Below are 22,693 nucleotides of genomic sequence, written 5' to 3' on the forward strand. Positions count from 1 at the left end.
CTCCTGCTCCTGCTCCTCCTCCTACTACTCCCGGTTAGTCATTTCATCAGCAATTGATCATCAAAGCGATTACAAAAAGACAGCAGTATGTGTGCACTCATCCAACGGCGCAGAAGCTGAACGTGCTCCTGGCCAAGTTGCTGGTGCTCTGATCTACCCCATCAGGTGAACGCCGTAAAAAAAAAAACATTGCACCAAAACAGATTTTTTTTGGGGAGCTCACCTCCCAAAAAACATGATGTTAATTAATCAAAAAGTGGTATGTACCCCAAAATAGTAGCAATAAAAACTTCACCTCATCCCACAAAAAATTAGCCCCCACACAAGACCATAGCCAGAAAAAAAAATATGGCTATATGAAAATTGCAACACAAAAACATTTTTTTTTTTTTAAATGCTCTTATTGTGTAAAATGTAAAAAAAAAAAAAAATAGACATATTTGGTATTGGCACATCCTTAACAATTGGCTCTACAAAAATATCACATGATCTACCCCCATCAAGTGAACGGTGCAAAAAAAACAAAAAAAGAGAAAAATGACACCAAGCAGAATTTTTTGTGACTTCACCTCACAAAAATGAGGTAAAAAGCAACCAGAAAGCCAAATAAAAAAAGTTATTCTGTGCCCTGTCGTGTTTTTCCAAACAGCGGTATACGACCACATATGGGGTGCTTTTGCAAACTGCAGAATCAGGGTAATGAATATTGAAGTTTGTTTTGTTGTTAACTCTTGATGTGTTCCAGGAAAAAAAAAAAAAAAAAATCTGCAAAAAAAGTGACATTTTGAAATTTCATCTCTATTTTGCTTTAATTCATATAGAATACCTAAAGGGTTAACAACATTTCTAAAACCAGTTTTGAATACTTTGAGGGGTGTCATTTCTAAAATGGGGTCATTTATGGGTTGGTTCTATTATGTAAGCCCCACAAAGTGACTTCAGAACTGAACTGGTCCTTAAAAACTAGGTTTTGGAAATTTTCTTTAAAAATGTAAGAATTGCTTCTAAAATTCTAAGCCTTCTAACGTCCTAAGAAAATAAAATGACATTTAGGCCTCATGCACACGACAGTGTTTTTTCACTGTCGGTGATTTGGTTTCAGTGGTCCGTGTCCGATTTTGCTTCATTTGTGTTTCCTTGTGTCTTCCTTTTTTTTTGTCTGACAGGAGGAAAGAAAGGAAGGTTAATGAAAAGTGTAATTTTATTGCACCATGGTCTTGTAGAAAAAAAACGGACACGGACGCGGATGAGATACCAGTTGTGCATCCATTTTTTTTGACGGACCCATTGACTTGAATGGGTCCATCCTCCGTTTTCCACTGAAAAGAATAGGACAGGTTATATTTTTTGATGGACTGGAATCACGGATCACGTACGCGGAGAAAAAAATGGAGGACTATCAGTTTTTTTTCACAGCTCCATAGAAATTAATGGGACCTCCGCTAAACTGTGAAAAATGACGGAAAGGACGCGGATGCACGCAACGGTCGAGTGCATGAGGCCTTACAAAATAATGCCAACATAAAGTAGACATATGGGGAATGTTAAGTAATAAATATTTTATGAGGTATCACTTTTTGTGTTAAAGGTAGAAAAATGAACATTTTAAATATTGCACATTTTTAAAAAAATTTGGTAAATTTGGGATTTTTTTTATAAATAAAGGTGAAATGTATTGACTCAAATTTATTACTATCTTGAAGTACCATGTGTCAGGAGAAAACAATCTAAGAATGGCTTGGATGAGTAAAAGTGTTCCAAAGTTATTAACACATAAAGTGACACATGTCAGATTTGCTAAATTAGACCTAGCAGGAAGGGGGTAAATAGCCCAGTCTGGAAGTGCTTAAAATGTCAAAAATAGCCTTCATACAGCTTTGTTAACAGAAAAATTTTGAGTATTTAAATATGGCAACAGAAAAAAAATGTTTTACCCGCTAAAGGACCAGGCCAGTTTTCACTTTTATCTTTTTTTTTTTTTTTACTTTTCTTCCTTTTAAGAGCCATAACTTTTAATTACATTTTTTTTTACATAGCTATTTGAGGGCTTATTTTTGCTGGACAAGTTATATTTTTAATGGCACTATTTTATTTACTAGATCTAAATAGGAAAATATTCTTTGCACTGTGAAAAATAAGTTTTTGGGGCTTTGTTTCAGTAGGGTCTACTATGCACAAAAAAAAAAAATGATGACCTTATTTTGCAAATCTTTATAATTAAACCGATATAATAAATTATATTTCAGTCAAAAGGGCTCTGTGAGCTGGGCGAAGCTGGCCCCCCGTCAATTGGGGCAAACAAAAACTCCAGTGAATTTCTTTAGTCCTACGTTTGTGCTGTTTTGTGCCACAAAAATTAACATTTGTGCTGCTTTTATTTTAAAGATAATATCAATTGTTTGTTTCAAGATGATGACATCACCAGCCCCCCTACAACAGCAAAAAGACATGGAACATGCTGGTTGGTTAGTGCTACGTTTGTGCTAGTTTGTGCTGTTTAAATCTCCATTCTATCTCCTTTCGTTGTCAAGTTATTAACCATTTATTGAAAGGTCACCAAAGGTCACCCAGCCCCCCACCACAGCCAAAAGACACAAAACCGGGCTGGTTGTTTAGTGCTACGTTTGTGCTGGTTTGTGCCATTTAAATCTACATTCTACCTCCTTTTGTTTTTCGAGTTATTAACCATTTATTGAAAGGTCACCAAAGGTCACCCAGCCCCCCACCACAGCCAAAAGACACAAAACCGGGCTGGTTGGTTAGTGCTACGTTTGTGCTGGATTATGCCATTTAAATCTAAATTGTACCTCCTTTTCGTTTTTGAGTTATTAACCATTTATTCAAAGGTCACCCAGCCCCCCACCACAGCCAAAAGACACAAAACCGGGCTGGTTGGTTAGTGCTACGTTTGTGCTGGATTATGCCATTTAAATCTAAATTGTACCTCCTTTTCGTTTTTGAGTTATTAACCATTTATTCAAAGGTCACCCAGCCCCCCACCACAGCCAAAAAATATGAAACCGGGCTGGTTGGTTAGTGCTATGCTTGGGCTGGTTTGTGCTGTAAAAATTAACATTTGTGCTGCTTTTATTTGTAAGATAATAGCAATTGTTTTGATTTTTTTGTTTTAGTTTTTTTAAGATGATGACATCACCAGCCCCCCTGCAACAGCCAAAAGACACGAAACCGGGCTTTTTGGTTAGTGCTGCATTTGTGCTGTAAAAATGATCATTTGTGCTGCTTAATTTTATGAACTCCATTAACAGGGCTGAAGCATACTCACTTTACACAGGTAGCAAGACAAGTTAATATGGACTGACATAACTTGTGGTAAGAATGATTATAGCTACAGCCCAAAAAATTAATACTATCAAGAAGTAGAAGTAGAAGACTAAAATGTGTCTTAAACATTTTTATTATACAAATCATTTTACAGACTGTAGATCATAAAGTTTTCATGAAAATCAATGACAAATGAAGAACAAATAAACCAAAACATAGAGATATCCATATTAAGTTCTGACTTTTTCACAATCTTCATTAAACGGTAACTGCACGTGTCCATGGGAAGTGCATAAAAATCCGAAATCACCTGCACTCCATACAGCGTACAGACCTTGGGTAAGAGGTTGGTGCTTGAAGTGACAACATGGATGGCGCCGTGTCAGATACAGTCCACAATAGAAGTCACCAGCACTCGATGATATGTGCAAGAAGTAAAGCACTTTTTATTCAATCATCACATACGTCAAACAGCCAACGTTTCGGGGCCACACAGGTTCCCTTCTTCTGGGCGACATAGTGACCGTCACTATGATATCTCTATGTTTTGGTTTATTTGTTCTTCATTTGTCATTGATTTTCATAAAAACTTTATGATCCACAGTTTGTAAAATGATTTGTACAATAAAAATGTTTAAGACACATTTTACTCTTCTACTTCTTGATAGTTAGTATTTATTTTTTTGGCTGTAGCTATAATAATTCTTACCTCAAGTGATGTCAGTCCATATTAACTTGTCTTGCTACCTGTGTAAAGTGAGTATGCTTCAGCCCTGTTAATGGAGTTCATAAAATTAAGCAGCACAAATGATAATTTTTACAGTACAAATGCAGCACTAACCAACCAGCCCAGTTTTGTGTCTTTTGGCTGTTGCAGGGGGGCTGGTGATGTCATCATCTTAATAACAAACAAAAAAACAAAACAATTGCTATTATTTTACAAATAAAAGCAGCACAAATGATAATTTTTACAGCACAAACCAGCACAAGCGTAGCACTAACCAACCAGCCCGGTTTCGTGTTTTTTGGCTGTGGTGGGTGGCTGGGTGACCTTTGGTGACCTTTCAATAAATGGTTAATAACTCGAAAATGAAAGGAGGTAGAATGTAGATTTAAATGACACAAACCAGCACAAACGTAGCACTAACCAACCAGCCCGGTTTTGTGTCTTTTGACTGTGGTGGGGGGCTGGGTGACCTTTGGTGACCTTTTAATAAATGGTTAATAACTTGACAACGAAAGGAGATAGAATGGAGATTTAAATGGCACAAACCAGCACAAGCGTAGCACTAACCAACCAGCAAGTTTCATGTCTTTTTGCTGTTGTAGGGGGGCTGGTAATGTCATCATCTTGAAACAAACAATTGCTATTATCTTTAAAATAAAAGCAGCACAAATGTTAATTTTTGCGGCACAAAACAGCTCAAACGTAGCACTAAAGAAACACACTGGAGTTTTTGTTTGTGCCAATTGAAGGGGGGCCAGCTTCGCCCAGCTGGCTCAGTGAGTTTTAATTAATCTGTAGTTTATTTTCTACTATTTTGGGGTATTAACATCTTTTTAATCACTTTCAATTTTTTATGTGGCAAGGGGAAAAACAGTCAATCGTTAACTTAAATTATTTTTTTTCATTAGGGTGCTCACAGTGCATGATAAATATTTTTATATTTACCAAGTATGCCTATTTATGCTTGTTTTTTTAACTTTAAAACCTTTTTTTTTTCTTTATTTTATATTCCCTTAGGGGCCTTGGGCATAAGTTTATTTGATTGCTCATACCATACACTGCAAATCCCATGCAGTCCATGTGATTTTTACTGTCTGCATGTAAAAGGTATTATACAATGATTAATGTATGAAAAGAAAATCAAAGATAATATAGTATACACGGTCAGTGAGGTACTGTATGATGTGATCGAGATGAGGGCCTTAATGCCAAGAGATGGGAGAGTTTGCAATAGAAGAGAGTGGTCAAAGTCAGAGGATAGGCCAAGGAGGAGGACAGAGTAATGTTGTTTGGCTTTGGCAGTTAGTAGGTCATTGGTGTCTTTGCTAAGGGCAATCTCAGTTGAGTGGTGGTGTCAAAAGCCAGACTGTAGCTGGTCAAAGAGGGAGCAGAAAGAGAGGTGTGAAGACATTTCAAGATGTACATGTTGTTCATGTAGCTGTGAAGCATATGGGAGGGAGAAGGGATATGGGGCAATAGCTAGACAAAGAATATGGGTCAAGGAAAGAATTTTAGAGGACTGGTGTGATGATAATGTGTTTGAAACAGGAGGGGAAGACACCAGTGGTTATTGATAAGTTGAAGAGATTAGCTAGGGCAGGGATAAACACTGTGGTGAAGTTGGTGATGAGGTGGGATGGGATTGGATCAAGGGAACAGGTGGTGAGATGTAATCTGGAGAGTAAGGTGGAAAGGTTTTTCTCTGCAATGGTGAAGAAGCAGGTTTTGGGAAAGGAGGACTGAACAGCTGTGTAGCGAGGGCTGTGCAGACTGTAGGCTGAAGCATTCTCTGATGTCAATCTTTGGTTTAAAGTGTATGGTAAAGTCCTCTGAGATGAGGGGTGAGGGTGGGGGCACTGGGGGACGGAGAAGAGAGTTAAAAGAGATAAAAGTTTAGGGTTGTGAGAAAGGGAAGATATGAAAGATGGGAAGTAGGCCTGTTTTTTAGCAGTGAATATGGACTTAAAATTGAGTAGGGATTGTTTGTATTTGATGATGTGCTCCTTAGAATGGGATTTCTTCCATCACCACTATACAAACTTGGAAGCTTGTCTCAGTTCTTTGGTCAGGCTGGTGTGCCAGGGTTGCCTATTAATTTTTCGGGTTTTGTTATATATGGGGTGGGGGGGCACTGATTTGGGAGCTGTAGTTACTGTGGTGTTATACAGAGTGGTGGCATCATCTGCATCATGGAGGAAACAAATGGTAGACAGTGGCAGAAAAGAGTCAGAAAGGAAGCAAAAGTCAAGATGTTTAAGATTCCTTAAACATCGTTTGTCACAGGCAATTCACCTTTTCTTGTTTCAAATACTGTATGAATAGAAATATAGGGCTGTGTTGCAGTTTTTAAATTGAAAGTGGCCGCATGATTTCACCAGAAAGCAGCTGCAAAGTTATGTAGTCATTACAATTGTTTTTGTGCTTCTATTTATTTTACTGAAATATCAGTGTTGCAACTTCCAGCTCCCAATATACTACATACATTGGTTTACAGAAGGGGCAGCCATTTGAGTGATACAAATTAAAGTCCCTAGAAAACCACTGCTTTTTCATGTAAATATAATCTAGCTTTGGAAGACAAAAAATTATGCATATCAGTTAAAATAATATGTGATGTTCCACTGTCAATCATATTAATGAATACATTGAAGATAAGGTGGTAAAGTACTAAACAATATTCATTACTTAAGAATTCTAAATTTTCAAATATATATAAGATACTGAGTGGAAAATGATAATGCAGGATGGCCCAAGAAAAAGTAGCCTGCCTCCAATATCTCCAAATCCAAACTGCCTAATAGTAAATCTGTCTTAGTTGCCCATGGCAACCAATCAAAGCTCTGATTTATTATTCAGTTTGATAAAAGTAGTGTATTATGTCAGAAAGATGGTGTTCTCCCTGGAACAGCAAATAGTGATTGTGGAAGGCTATTTGTGAAGCAGATCGATTAAGGAAACGCAAGAGACCTTTTCCGACAAGTATCCAGGAACAAAACCACCAGCTAAACGTTATATTCAGAGCCTGATTCAAAAATGGCATCAAACTGGCTCTGCTGCAAACATGAGGACTCCATCGATCAGGACGGCTGAAGTTGTGCATGAAATTCTGCAGCGGATTGCAAGTGGCCCCCAAAAACCAGCAAGTTGTATCACGAAGGACATATCAGTGAGTTCTATAGTCTCTGGATTTGGACCCATTGCTGTACTTTATGATGGACGAAGTTTGGTTTCATTTATTAGGTCACGTAAATTCCCAGAATACGAGGCACTAGTTCGCTGGAAATCCCAACTTGACTCAGAAATGGTGCACAGTGACAGGAACACAAATAGTTGGCCAAATTTCCTTCAAATCTACTGTAAATATTGCAATTTACCTGGACATCTTTGAACAGTTTTACAACCAACTAACACCAGAACAAAACATTTCCTGCTTTTTCCGACAAGATGGGGCAACATGCCACACCTCATGTAACTCACTGGCAAGGGTTCATGAACTGTGAGCAAGGGGTTATGGCCACCACAATCCCCAGACTTTTCCATATGCGATTTTTATGTGTGGGAAAATTTAAATCAGAAAGTGTACGCTAACAATCCACATCCCCTGGATGAACTCAAGGAAAACATCACAAACACGATCCCCAGCATCACTGGAGAAGAGCTACAAGCAATATCAGCCAACATAATCCAACGTGCCCAAAGATGCATAGACATGAACGGGGACCACTTTCAGCATCTTTTGTGACTTGTGGTTAATAAAAAAAAATATATATCCACTTGCTTGTTCATCTTATCATACTATCGCTGGAGGTGGAATACTTTTTCGTAGGCCACCCTGTATAACAACTTTTGCTGTGAAAAAATACTATATACCTTCTTCATAAATTAACTATTATTGATTTTTTTTTAAAGCAGACATGGGAATTAGTATCCTATCGTTTAGTCAGTGTCCAATGTATGATCAGAAAATTTATACAAAGTCAATTAATTAAAAATATGCGTGCTTAAAAAGTTAAATATAATCCAAAATATTAAAAGTCATTATTATATATATATATATATATATATATTTTTTTTTATTTTTTTTTTATTTTTTTATTATTAGTGCTATTTACTTTTTTTTCAAAAAATACTTTATATTACATTATTTAAAGTTAAATCCTTTAATCCGGAAAGTTTGTTAATACAGCAGTGACCTGTTATAACATGAAATTTCACGAGTTGAAAGAATGAAGATCACCAGGTTCTTATATGATTTCTTATGGCAGTCCAAAAAAATCCAAAATATCCTTTATTTAGGTGCCTACAGTATAATGTCAGGCCACAAAGATGCAGGATTTAAGGAATTGTGCCATATTGCATTACTAGAGGTAATTTTTGCTATTTGATAATGGTAATATGACAGTATGGCATTGGTAATTATTCTTTTGGGTAATTTAATCTGCATAAACACACTAACATAGTGACAATCCCCTTGATGGCTGTATAAAAATTCTATGCCTTGGCTTTGCCTGTGGATACCACCCATATCAAGCATTATAAAAATTCCACATTGCCACAAGCATTCACAAACAAGCTGAAGAATCAATTAGTTCTGGTAATGTTACTGCTTGTTTGCTCTTAAGAAGACAAAGCACCTTTTGAATGATGACTAAATCTTCTTTGGCATTGGCAAGATGGGTTTCACTTTTCAGGATTCCTATTTAACTCAATTACCCCCTTTAGCTACATGACACTACAGAGTCTCCGTCTAATCTGTGTGCAATCCGTAATGACCCATGGACAGGTCAGCAGGGAGTCTCTCCTACTACAGGTATGTGTCCCTAAAAGGCTGCATCTAATACAGATGTTTGTCTTAGCTAAACATTGGACATAGTTCTAATGCTGTATAAGTATTGGAGGTGTATTACAATTTGTAATTTAAGAATCCACTTAGAAGTTAACCACTTTATCACTGGGGGTATTTAATGTCTTTGTCTTAAGGGGAAATTTCCTTCATTCTGTGTCACGGCTCCATATAACTCCAGAAGTGTACAGAGCTGTAATATGGCACCAATAGAATGGTCCATAAAACCTTGTATTATGCATTGTTTCAGGCAAAGAAAGGACCATATAGCGGCACATAGAATCATAGTTGTATTGTCTGCTTCTCACTTTCGTTAGATATGTTTGACCCATAGAAACATATGGATATGTCACAGTATACTTGGATGCTACTTTCTCCTAAACAAACATACTGCATCTATTAGACATTGCCATATACAAGGTGTAGCCTTACTACTTTAGCCCCTGCGACTCATGTGCTGGCATCCTGTAGAATATATAAGACTGGTTGGTGTGGATATTTCTACTTCTGTTCTGTTAATTATTTGTCAATTGGTTTTTGCCATATGGGCAGAAATCTACTCATGTAAAAAGAAACTTTGTAATGCATGACATTATTTGTTGTAGGAATCCTCATCTTGATTTTTTAATGAGTTAAAGCAGGCATGCTCAACCTGCGGCCCTCCAGCTGTTGCAAAACTACAATCCCCATCATTCCTGGACAGCCTACAGCTATCAGCCTACAAAGGGGCATGGTGGGAGTTGTAGTTTTACAACAGCTGGAGGGCCGCAGGTTGTGCATCCCTGAGTTAAAGGAATTAGCCAATCCTAGAGTTTGAAGTCAGAGAGATGCAGGTTCCACCTCTGGGACCTGCTCCTATCTCCAGAATGGGGCTTTCAAAGTGAACTAGAGCACACCATGCAGGTGCTATGAGAGTTCAGAAAATAGCCCAGCTAGTGCGCTTGGCTATATTTGTAAAACCCACATCGGTAAAGGTAGAGCACACATGCATGCACAGACACCTCTCCACTGACGTCTTTGAGACTGCCGAAAATAGCTGAGCCGGCAAACTGAGAATGGGATAAAGTAAAGATAGACTTCTAATAAAATCATCCAGCCAGTAAACACCAAATCATCAATAAGCTGATCCTACAGCATCTTAATGCTTCCATAGACAAAAAAGAAAAGTTGTCCAAACCTGACAATTTTAGTCAAAATGGCCTACTCTTTTGTGTATGGGAAACCTCCTGACTCTACCCTGACAGATGATTTTGGGGTAAAGAAGGATCAGGCAAACTGAATTTCGGTGTCCAATCCTTTTGTTCACAGGGAAGATAAGCCCCTTTCAGAGGTGTCTGGCCCCTTTTGACAACATATGCTCACTTGACTGAACCGAGGAGTACTTGGAAGTGGAGAGGCTCTGGATGTTGGAGCTGTAATACAAACACAAAAATGCATTCATGTTTTGAGAAGGTGAAACCAGCATTAAGTGGTCCCTGTTTGGTTTTGTATTACTTATTACACAGGTTCTCCTATAAGTAACAACCATGCGTTCACTGTCTATGGAACTGATGGATGTACTCTACTGCTCCACTCACACAGGTGACTCAGGATCCCTGTTCTTGTGGTTGGATCTCCAGCAATCATACTTTTATTGTCTGTCCTGTGCCGTATTTATAAAGAATCAGGCTGACAATTGTGCATACTATGCTAATTAGAAATGGTGAAAAAACAGTTCCCATCCTGTTCGGCTAGCAGAAAATATGTCTCAGTAGGATATAAAATGTTAAATGGTAACATTTTCAAACAAAAGCCTGCAGAGATAGTTTCACACTTTTATTGCATTTTTGTGAATTAGCCAGCAAGAATGTTTTGTAATCACATTATTTGCATAAGTATTTGGCTTCCATCACACTCCAAAAAATGCAAGCAAAATATGCATGGCTTTCTTTATTTCCTAACCAATGGTATGTGATTTATTTTATAGCTGCCATTTTATTACATTTGAATTTTTATCACCAGGGACAGAGATACATGGTCCTATTTTAAAGAAGGCTCTGTTCACATCACGCTAATGTCGGAGGTATACATCATAAATATTCCCTGATATTTGTAGCTAAGTCCTTCCTTACATTTTCTCTTGGCTCATGATATCCTGAGATATGTGGTGTGAGATCTATGTGGTGTCTATCTTATATATATGTGTGGCCACCCAGTGGTTGTGTTGTGAAGTCCAGTGTGTTAAAGGGGTTGTCTCATCTGAGACAATGGGGGCATATCACTAGTATATGCCCCCATTGTCTGATAGGTGTGGGTCCTGCATGGAGATGGCCAAAGTTGTGGCTGGAGGACTCCAGTCCAGCCACAAGCAAGCGCTCCCCCCATAGAAGTGAATGGAAGCACACCACGCATGACCATCCTCAGCTCCCATTGACTTATATGTGCCTGATGGAAATAGCCAAGCCAGTGCCTGACTATTTTCAGCAGCCCCATAGAAAATGAATGGTGGGTGGCTGTGCATGCGCAGTGCACCCTCCACCACTTTCGGGGCTCTGTTTAGGAGACAGGTGTGGATCTCAGTGGTGGGACCTGCACCTATCAGACAATGGGAGCATATCCTAGTGATATACCCCCATTGTCTCAGATGAGACAACCACTTTAAGGGTTTGCTAGCATGTCACCCAGGTCATCGCAGAGATGGTGAAAAGCATCATGAAGGATTCACTCCAATTTGTCTGCAACACAAGTGAGTTCTGTCTTCTGAGTTATGGGTATAGGTAAAAAAAAGCTACCAAACCTACACAGACTACCCCAATAGCCCAAAAAATTAACAAGACATCAATGACTAGATCATAATATATAAATGTTTATTGAAATCCACATCACATAAATATTAAAATAGCACAGCGAAAAACAATAAGGCAAGGTGGAAAATGCCCAATATTACTGCTTATAACATAGAACCACCACTGAGTATGGAAACCATATGCGGTATATTTGAAACATATTATGATTGGCCTATGCTGGTACAAACATGCCACATAGTTTAATTAACAAAATGATAATGAATAATAAAACTATACATCAGGGCATGAACACAACTGCCATACCGGCCAAAATGACATGGGTGCTGACATAAAAGTAATATAATTATCAGCTGGAGTCCCACTTTACAGGATATGGTACTAAAAAAGCTAGAATAGCATAATCCAAGCAAATAAATAAAGAGGCCATCACCAGCTAATACAATACTGCAGATATTGGATTATCATTCTTTTTATAATATTTATTATTGATAATGTGCTTGTTTTGCAGTCTTCATTATCTAGGAAAATAAACTCTGTTGGGACCAACAGGTTCATAGTACTCATCAGATTTATGGTGCATAAATATTATGTATCATACTTGTCCAGATATGTTATAACTGGAATTATCTGGCCATTCTCGGTTGTAATACCTGTTGCATCATGTTTAGATTTATCCATATAATCTATTGGCTGAGATTGGCTTTGGTATGTTTCTGTATATTTGGGCAGTATCACATCTTGCTCGCTGCCATTATCTCTGCCTTATTTTATTCAGATTTTTTAATATATTGTTTGTGTATTTAATAAAGTTGCCCGAATATTATTATTGGGACTTATGTATGTTTCATACATATGTTCATACATGCAGATTCCTGTAGTAGAATATTTTAGCAGCAGACCTCCATCACACCACTGCCTGTTATCTGAGCTCCCACAATGCACTTCTCTCTGAATCAATTTTTTTTGTGGATGGTCAATTAAACATAAAGTAATAAAAACAGAAGTACAGTAAAATATTTCTAACATTAGGCCTTATGTTCATAAGTGTATAATAGTTACCGTGTTTTTCGCCCTATAAGACACACCAGCCCATAAGACGCACCAAAGTTTTTGAGGAGGAAAATAAGAAAAAAAATATTTTTATCCAAAAGGTGTGCTTTTGGTGGGTTTTGAACTAAAGGTGGTCTGTGCATGACACTATTATGGGGGATCTGTGGATGACACTATTATGGGGTGGAGGATCTGTGGATGACACTGTTATGGGGGAGATCTGGATGTGATAATGCTATATATGTGTAATGAAGTCAGGCGGCACAGCGTACTGGTTGAGGGGTGCTCGGTTCATGTGGACGTAATCCCAAAATCAGAAGAATGAAAGAAAACCGGCACTCCCAAAAATCTTTGCTGGTGATAGATTTATTGGTCACTCATATGACGCGCGGCGTTTCGGCACTCACAGGTGCCTTTTTCAAACAAGAAGTAAGCAGCACTCCTACTTAACCCTTTAGGTGTTTCACAAGAATTAATGGAAAATCGAGATACAATTTCAAAATTTCACTTTTTTTGCAGATTTCCCATTTTAATATTTTTTTTCCAGTTACAAATCAAGGGTTAACAGCAAAACCAAACTCAATATTTATGGCCCTGTTTCTGTAGTTTACAGAAACACCCCATATGTGGTCATAAACCGCTGTATGGGCACACGGCAGGGCGCAGAAGGAAAGGAATGCCATACAGTTTTTGGAAGGCAGGTTTTGCTGTACAGTTTTTTTTTTTTACACCATGTCCCATTTGAAGCCCCCCTAATGCTCCCCTAGAGTTGAAACTCCATAAAAGTGACCCCATCTAAGAAACTAAACCCCTCAAGGTATTCAAAACAGATTTTACAAACATCGTTAACCCTTTAGGTGTTCCACAAGAGTTATTGGCAAATGGAGATGAAATTTCTGAATTTCAATTTTTTGGGCAAATTTTCCATTTTAATCAATTTTTCCCTAGTAACAAAGCAAGGGTTAACAGCCAAACAAAACTCAATATTTATGGCCCTGATTCTGTAGTTTACAGAAACACCCCATATGTGGTCGTAAACCGCTGTACGGGCACACGGCAGGGCGCAGAAGGAAAGGAATGCCATACGGTTTTTGGAAGGCAGATTTTGCTGGACTGTTTTTTTTTTTACACCATGTCCCATTTGAAGCCCCCCTGATGCACCCCTAGAGTAGAAACTTCAAAAAAGTTACCCCATTTTGGAAACTATGGGATAGGGTGGCAGTTTTGTTGGTACTATTTTAGAGTACATATGATTTTTTGTTGCTCTATATTACACTTTTTGTGAGGCAAGGTAACAAGAAATAGCTGTTTTGGCACAGTTTTTATTTTTTGTTATTTACAACATTCATCTGATAGGTTAGATCATGTGATATTTTTATAGACCAGCTTGTCACGGACGCGGCGATACCTAATATGTATACTTTTTTTTTTATTTCTGTAAGTTTTACACAATGATTTCTTTTTTTAAACAAAAAAAAAAATCATGTTTTAGTGTTTCCATAGTCTGAGAGCCATATTTTTTTCAGTTTTTGGGCGATTACCTTGGGTAGGGTATGATTTTTGTGGGATGAGATGACGGTTTTATTGGCACTATTTTGGGGTGCTTGTGACTTTTTGATCGCTTGCCATTACACTTTTTGTGATGTAAGGTGACAAAAAATGGCTTTTTTTACACCGTTTTTATTTTTATTTTTTTACGGTATTCACCTGAAGGGTTAGGTCATGTGATATTTTTATAGAGCAAGTTATTACGGACGCTGTGATACCTAATATGTATACTTTTTTTTATTTATGTAAGTTTTACACAATGATTTCATTTTTGAAGCAAAAAAAATCATGTTTTAGTGTTTCAATAGTCTGAGAGCCATAATTTTTTCAGTTTTTGGGTGATTACTTTGGGTAGGGTATGAGTTTTGCGGGATGAGATGACTGTTCTATTGGCACTATTTTGGGGTGCGTGTGACTTTTTGATCGCTTGCTATTACACTTTTTGTGATGTAAGGTGACAAAAAATGGTTTATTAAGCTTTAGGTTTATTATTATTATTTTCTTTTTTTTTACGGTGTTCATCTGTGGGGTTAGGTCATGTGATATTTTTATAGAGCCGGTCGATATGAATGCGGTGATACCTAATATGTATACTTTTTTTGATTTATGTAAGTTTTACACAATATCATTTTTGAAACCAAAAAAATGATGTTTTAGTGTCTCCATATTCTGAGCCATAGTTTTTTAATTTTTTCGGCGATTGTCTCAGGTAGGGGCTCATTTTTTGCGGGATGAGGTGATGATCACCAAAAAAATGAATAAAACTAACTTACATATGTATGAAGATCCAAAAAACTTTATTGTAAGTATATATAAACAATACATACATATATAATAAAACAGGCAGCACAAGGCGGGACACACAGATGAGTAGCAGGACCCAAGGAGAGGCCGGGAGATCAGTGCACGAAATAACAGGGAAAAAAGAATGCTAGCTGAAAAAGCATATCTCAAAACCTCATAGCAGCAACGCCCCAAACAAAGTGCAAAGGAGGCAATTGTGGAGATTGAGGTTGGAATAAAAAGGACAAAGTATAAACATACCCTGACTGGTGCAAAGATCTCTCGGCCGACTCCTGACCCAACGCCGTTTCGTCAGTAGATCTGGCTTCTTCCGGGGATACGGAAACACATAAAAACATCTCCCCTATATAGTGCCCACACAGGTGTGTGGAGGAAAATTAAAATTGCAGGACCTGAATGACATCAGCACCAATGGAATTGGAGCCCCAGTACCTAAGGGCCAATCAATAGAACCAAAAGCACCTAATGGAGGCAGGACTAAGATGACAGAGCGAGCATGTGAGCAAGCACATGACCGCAGTGTCAGAGGTGCATCATACGACACACTCTGATCATCCCAGAAAAACCAATCAGTAGCCCATGTAGTCATACGGAGGAGGAGCCGAGGGCAGTGCAGTAGGTGCGGCCAAACATCTGAATGACAGCAGCATCAACAGAACATGAGGCCTCAGACTCCAAGGGGCGGAGGACTAGTTATGCGGCGATCACATGACAACACGCGACCGCAATGTCACGAGCGTCGCTGAGGCAACGCCCCCACTGCAGCACCACAAGCAGTGGTGGACGCCCCACCCCAGCAACGCAGGCAAGCCTTAGTGACGGAGCGGTCACGCGATGCGCCACATGACCGCGGCGGCACATCTGAGGCTGCTCCCACGCCCGCGCTCAGAGCAGATCCGTCTAGTGGATGCACAGACGGATCCGCTCCCACAATGCAGACATAGGGATCCGCTCATAGACAGATCCATCTGCACCATGCTTTAGAGGAGTTCCAAGTGTGCAAATTAACCAGACGGACCCGTCCAGACCCCACACCGAAAAGCCAGCGGGAGACGGACCCGCTCGAAATCGTACCACATTGTGTCAACTTCAAACGGATCCGCGCCCACCGACCCACACTGCAGGCCCGGACGGATCCGTCTGGCTCCGCACAACCAGGCGGACACCCGAACGCTGAAAATTGCGCCCGGGCGTCCGCCTGCCGAGCGGAATGGAGGCCAGGGATGAGGTGATGGTTAGATTGGTACTATTTTGGTTGGCAAACACCTTTTTCATCGCTTGCTGTTGTACTTTTTGTGAAGTAGGGTGACAAAAAAATGGTTTATTTAGCACAGTTTTTATTTTTTATTTTTCACGGTGTTCATCTGAGGGGTTAGGTCATGTGATATGTTTATAGAGCCGGTCGATACGGATGCAGCGATTCCTAATATATATACTTTTCTTTTTTTCCCCTATTTTTTACCAATTTTTTTTAACTTTATTTGGGGAAAATGACATTTTTGTTTATTTTTACTTGAAACTTTTAAATAACTTTTTGGGGGGGAAAACTTTATTTTTTCAACTTTAGTTTTACTTTATTTTTTGTCCCACTTTGGGACTTCAACTTTTGGGGGTCTAATCCCTTTTACAATGCATTCCAATACTTCTGTATTGGAATGCATTGGCTGTATGAGTAATACTGTGTGTATTACTCATACAGCTTCCGGCCTGTGAGATCCAGGGGGCTGGATCTCACAGGCTCGTCACCGTAAGGCAGCGCAATGCCTTCCTTAGACATCGAGCTGCCTTCCATGCCATCGGGTCCCCCCTACAGCCGCATGGTGACCCGATGGCACCGCCGCCCGCCGGATAAGGTAAAAGCCGCAAACCGCAGGTCCGGCGTTGTGACAGGATGCCCGCTGAATGATTTCAGCGGACATCCTGTTGCGATTAACCCCCGCCGTGCCGCAATCGCGATTTAAAGTTAGGACGTACCGGTACGTCCTGAGTCCTTAAAGGGTTAAAGGGATTGTCCCACAAAAAATATTCTGCACTTTTCAAACCAACTCCTGGATCTGAATACTTTCTAACTGCATGTAATTAAAATTTAGTATAGTTACTAAGTTATTTAAAGGGTTTATCCCATGACTAATATATAAAATGAAAATCAGACATGATAGTACATAACAATCTCTTTCTAACAAAGCTAGAACCAGCCCTGTACCTCACATGGACCCAGAGTAGGGATGAGCGAACCCGAACTGTATAGTTCGGGTTCGTACCGAATTTTGGGGTGTCTGTGACACGGACCCGAACCCGAACATTTTCGTAAAAGTCCGGGTTCGGGTTCGGTGTTTGGCGCTTTCTTGGCGCTTTTTGAAAGGCTGCAAAGCAGCCAATCAACAAGCGTCATACTACTTGGCCCAAGAGGCCATCACAGCCATGCCTACTATTGGCATGGCTGTGATTGGCCAGTGCACCATGTGACCCAGCCTCTATTTAAGCTGGAGTCACGTAGCGCCGCACGTCACTCTGCTATGATCAGTATAGGGAGAGGTTGCAGCTGCGACGTTAGGGCGAGATTAGGCAGATTAACTCCTCCAAAAGACTTCATTCTGTGATCGATCTGCAGCTGTGGATCATTGAAGTGCTATTATTGACTTGCTCACTTTTTTGAGGCTGCCCAGAGCGTTTTTAGATCACTTTTTTTCTGGGGTGATCGGCGGCCATTTTGTGACTTGTGGTGCGCCAGCACGAGCTATCACCAAGTGTATTTAACCATCGATAGTGTGGTTATTTTGTGCTATATCCTACATTAGCTGCAGGCTGAGCCTGTGTCAAAGAAGTGCATTTAACCATCAACAGTCTGGTTATTTTTTGGCCGTATACTACATCTGGTGCAGGCTGAACCTGTGTCACCCAAGTGCATTTAACCTTCAACAGTGTGGTTATTTTTTGGCCATATATTACATCAGGGGCAAGTTGAGCCTGTCACCCAGCGCCTAAAAAATAGACCTGACATTTCTATTCAACCAAATCTGCACAGTTTTAGCTGGTCAAGTTATTTGTAGTGACCGTAAAAGCAGACTTTTTGTTCTGGGTTGAAAAAGCATTCCCAAATTTGCCATTCTGAAAATAACTAGTTTGTGGTATTTGAGGCCTACTTGAAATCTATCCCAAAAAGAAAATCTTACAATGAAGGTATTGATAGTGTGATTCAGAAAAACCTAAGACACACGCTAGCGTGCTGATAGAAGTGTCATTCTGTGATTAAACCTATAACTGTCACACAGCGCAAAAAAAAAACAGGTCTCACATCTCTATTCAACCAAATCTGCACAGTTTTAGCTGGTCAAGTTATTTGTAGTGACCGTAAAAGCAGACTTTTTGTTCTGGGTTGAAAAAGCATTCCCAAATTTGCCATTCTCAAAATTGTTGTGAACGGGAACAATGAGGAAAACATCTAATAAGGGACGCGGACGTGGACATGGTCGTGGTGGTGTTAGTGTACCCTCTGGTGCTGGGAGAGGACGTGGCCATTCTGCCACAGCCACACGTCCTAGTGAACCAACTACCTCAGGTCCCAGTAGCCAGCAGAATTTACAGCGATATTTGGTGGGGCCCAATGCCGTTCTAAGGATGGTAAGGCCTGAGCAGGTGCAGGCATTAGTCAATTGGGTGGCCGACAGTGGATCCAGCACGTTCACATTATCTCCCACCCAGTCTTCTGCAGAAAGCGCACAGATGGCACATGAAAACCAAGCCCATCGGTCTGTCACATCACCCCCATGCATATCAGGGAAACTGTCTGAGCCTCAAGTTATGCAGCAGTCTCTTATGCTGTTTGAAGACTCTGCTGCCAGGGTTTCCCAAGGGCATCCACCTAGCCCTTCCCCAGGGGTGGAAGAGATAGAATGCACTAACGCACAACCACTTATTTTTCCTGATGATGAGGACATGGGAATACCACCTCAGCACGTCTCTGATGATGACGAAACACAGGTGCCAACTGCTGCGTCTTTCTGCAGTGTGCAGACTGAACAGGAGGTCAGGGGTCAATACTGGGTGGAAGACGATGCAGGGGACGATGAGGTCCTAGACCCCACATGGAATGAAGGTCGTGCCACTGACTTTCACAGTTCGGAGGAAGAGGCAGTGGTGAGACCGAGCCAACAGCGTAGCAAAAGAGGGAGCAGTGGGCAAAAGCAGAACACCCGCCGCCAAGAGACTTCGCCTGCTACTGACCGCCGCCATCTGGGACCGAGCACCCCAAAGGCAGCTTCAAGGAGTTCCCTGGCATGGCACTTCTTCAAACAATGTGCTGACGACAAGACCCGAGTGGTTTGCACGCTGTGCCATCAGAGCCTGAAGCGAGGCATTAACGTTCTGAACCTTAGCACAACCTGCATGACCAGGTACCTGCATGCAAAGCATGAACTGCAGTGGAGTAAACACCTTAAAAACAAGGAAGTCACTCAGGCTCCCCCTGCTGCCCCTTCTGCTGCCGCCGCCTCGGCCTCTTCAGGAACGTTGGCACCTGCCGCCCAGCAAACATGGGATGTACCACCAACACCACCACCTGCGTCACCAAGCATCTCAACCATGTCACACGGCAGCGTTCAGCTCTCCATCTCACGAACATTTGAGAGAAAGCGTAAATTCCCACCTAGCCACCCTCGATCCCTGGCCCTGAATGCCAGCATTTCTAAACTACTGGCCTATGAAATGCTGTCATTTAGGCTGGTGGACACACACAGCTTCAAACAGCTCATGTCACTTGCTGTCCCACAGTATGTTGTTCCCAGCCGCCACTACTTCTCCAAGAGAGCCGTGCCTTCCCTGCACAACCAAGTGTCCGATAAAATCAAGTGTGCACTGCGCAACGCCATCTGTGGCAAGGTCCACCTAACCACAGATACGTGGACCAGTAAGCACGGCCAGGGACGCTATATCTCCCTAACTGCACACTGGGTAAATGTAGTGGCGGCTGGGCCCCAGGCGGAGAGCTGTTTGGCGCACGTCCTTCCGCCGCCAAGGATCGCAGGGCAACATTCTTTGCCTCCTGTCTCCTCCTCCTCCTACTCAGCTTCCTCTTCTTCCACCTGCTCATCCAGTCAGCCACACACCTTCACCACCAACTTCAGCACAGCCCGGGGTAAACGTCAGCAGGCCATTCTGAAACTCATATGTTTGGGGGACAGGCCCCACACCGCACAGGAGTTGTGGTGGGGTATAGAACAACAGACCGATGAGTGGTTGCTGCCGGTGAGCCTCAAGCCCGGCCTGGTGGTGTGCGATAATGGGCGAAATCTCGTTGCAGCTCTGGGACTAGCCGGTTTGACGCACATCCCTTGCCTGGCGCATGTGCTGAATTTGGTGGTGCAGAAGTTCATTCGCAACTACCCCGACATGTCAGAGCTGCTGCATAAAGTGCGGGCCGTCTGTTCGTGCTTCCGGCGTTCACACCCTGCCGCTGCTCGCCCTTCTGCGCTACAGCGTAACTTCGGCCTTCCCGCTCACCGCCTCATATGCGACGTACCCACCAGGTGGAACTCCACCTTGCATATGCTGGACAGACTGTGCGAGCAGCAGCAGGCCATAGTGGAGTTTCAGCTGCAGCACGCACGGGTCAGTCGCACTGCGGATCAGACACACTTCACCACCAATGACTGGGCCTCCATGCGAGACCTGTGTGCCCTGTTGTGCTGTTTCGAGTACTCCACCAACATGGCCAGTGGCGATGACGCCGTTATCAGCGTTACAATACCACTTCTATGTCTCCTTGAGAAAACACTTAGGGCGATGATGGAAGAGGAGGTGGCCCAGGAGGAAGAGGAGGAAGAGGGGTCATTTTTAGCACTTTCAGGCCAGTTTCTTCAAAGTGACTCAGAGGGAGGTTTTTTGCAACACCAGAGGCCAGGTACAAATGTGGCCAGACAGGGCCCACTACTGGAGGACGAGAAGGACGAGGATGAGGAGGAGGTGGAGGAGGATGAGGATGAAGCATGTTCACAGCGGGGTGGCACCCAAAGCAGCTCGGGCCCATCACTGGTGCGTGGCTGGGGGGAAACACAGGACGATGACGATCCGCCTCCCACAGAGGACAGCTTGTCCTTACCTCTGGGCAGCCTGGCACACATGAGCGACTACATGCTGCAGTGCCTGCGCAACGACAGCAGAGTTGCCCACATTTTAACGTGTGCGGACTACTGGGTTGCCACCTTGCTGGATCCCCGGTACAAAGACAATGTGCCCACCTTACTTCCTACACTGGAGCGTGATAGGAAGATGCGCGAGTACAAACGCACGTTGGTAGACGCGCTACTGAGAGCATTCCCAAATGTCACAGGGGAACAAGTGGAAGCCCAAGGCGAAGGCAGAGGAGGAGCAAGAGGTCGCCAACGCAGCTGTGTCACGGCCAGCTCCTCTGAGGGCAGGGTTAGCATGGCAGAGATGTGGAAAAGTTTGTCACCACGCCACAGCTAACTGCACCACCACCTGATACGGAACGTGTTAGCAGGAGGCAACATTTCACTAACATGGTGGAACAGTACCTGTGCACACCCCTCCACGTACTGACTGATGGTTCGGCCCCATTCAACTTCTGGGTCTCCAAATTGTCCACGTGGCCAGAGCTAGCCTTTTATGCCTTGGAGGTGCTGGCCTGCCCGGCGGCCAGCGTTTTGTCTGAACGTGTATTCAGCACGGCAGGGGGCGTCTTTACAGACAAATGCAGCCGCCTGTCTACAGCCAATGTGGACAAGCTGACGTTCATAAAAATGAACCAGGCATGGATCCCACAGGACCTGTCCATCCCTTGTGCAGATTAGATATTAACTACCTCCCCTTAACAATATATTATTCTACTCCAGGGCACTTCCTCATTCAATACTATTTTTAATTTCATTTTACCATTATATTGCGGGGCAACCCAAAGTTGAATGAACCTCTCCTCTGTCTGGGTGCCGGGGTCTAAATGTGTGACAGTGGCCTGTTCCAGTGGTGGGTGACGTGAAGCCTGATTCTCTGCTATGACATGAAGACTTATTCTGTGCTGACATGAAGCCATATTCTCTGTTACGCGACCTCTCTCCTCTGCTTGGGTGCCTGGGCCTAAATATGTGACAGTGGCCTGTTCCAGTGGTGGGTGACGTGAAGCCTGATTCTCTGCTATGACATGAAGACAGATTCTGTGCTGACATCAGGCCAGATTCTCTGTTACGGGACCTATCTCCTCTGCCTGGGTACCTGGGCCTAAATGTGTGACAGTGGCCTGTTCCAGTGGTGGGTGACGTGAAGCCTGATTCTCTGCTATGACATGAATACAGATTCTGCGCTGACATAAGGCCAGATTCTCTGTTACGGGACCGCTCTCCTCTGTCTGGGTGCCGGGGCCTAAATGTGTGACAGTGGCCTGTTCCAGTGGTGGGTGACGTGAAGCCTGATTCTCTGCTATGACATGAAGACAGATTCTGCGCTGACATAAGGCCAGATTCTCTGTTACGGGACCTCTCTCCTCTGCCTGGGTGCCTGGGCCTAAATGTGTGACAGTGGCCTGTTCCAGTGGTGGGTGACATGAAGCCTGATTCTCTGCTATGACATGAAGACAGATTCTGTGCTGACATCAAGCCAGATTCTCTGTTACGGGACCTATCTCCTCTGACTGGGTGCCTG

The 22,693-nt window shown here is 42.1% G+C and overlaps 1 long non-coding RNA gene across 1 annotated transcript; it reads left to right on the top strand.

The window, feature by feature from the left end:
• Nucleotides 1-7,370: 7,370 nt before the first annotated feature.
• LOC120993330 lies at nt 7,371-17,275 on the top strand. Its single transcript, XR_005777217.1, has 3 exons — nt 7,371-7,505; nt 9,624-9,626; nt 17,264-17,275. It is a non-coding gene; the product is annotated as an uncharacterized LOC120993330 (long non-coding RNA).
• Nucleotides 17,276-22,693: the final 5,418 nt, after the last annotated feature.

This window comes from Bufo bufo, chromosome 3 (assembly GCF_905171765.1).
Source record: "Bufo bufo chromosome 3, aBufBuf1.1, whole genome shotgun sequence".
In the NCBI taxonomy this organism is placed as follows: Eukaryota; Metazoa; Chordata; class Amphibia; order Anura; family Bufonidae; genus Bufo; species Bufo bufo.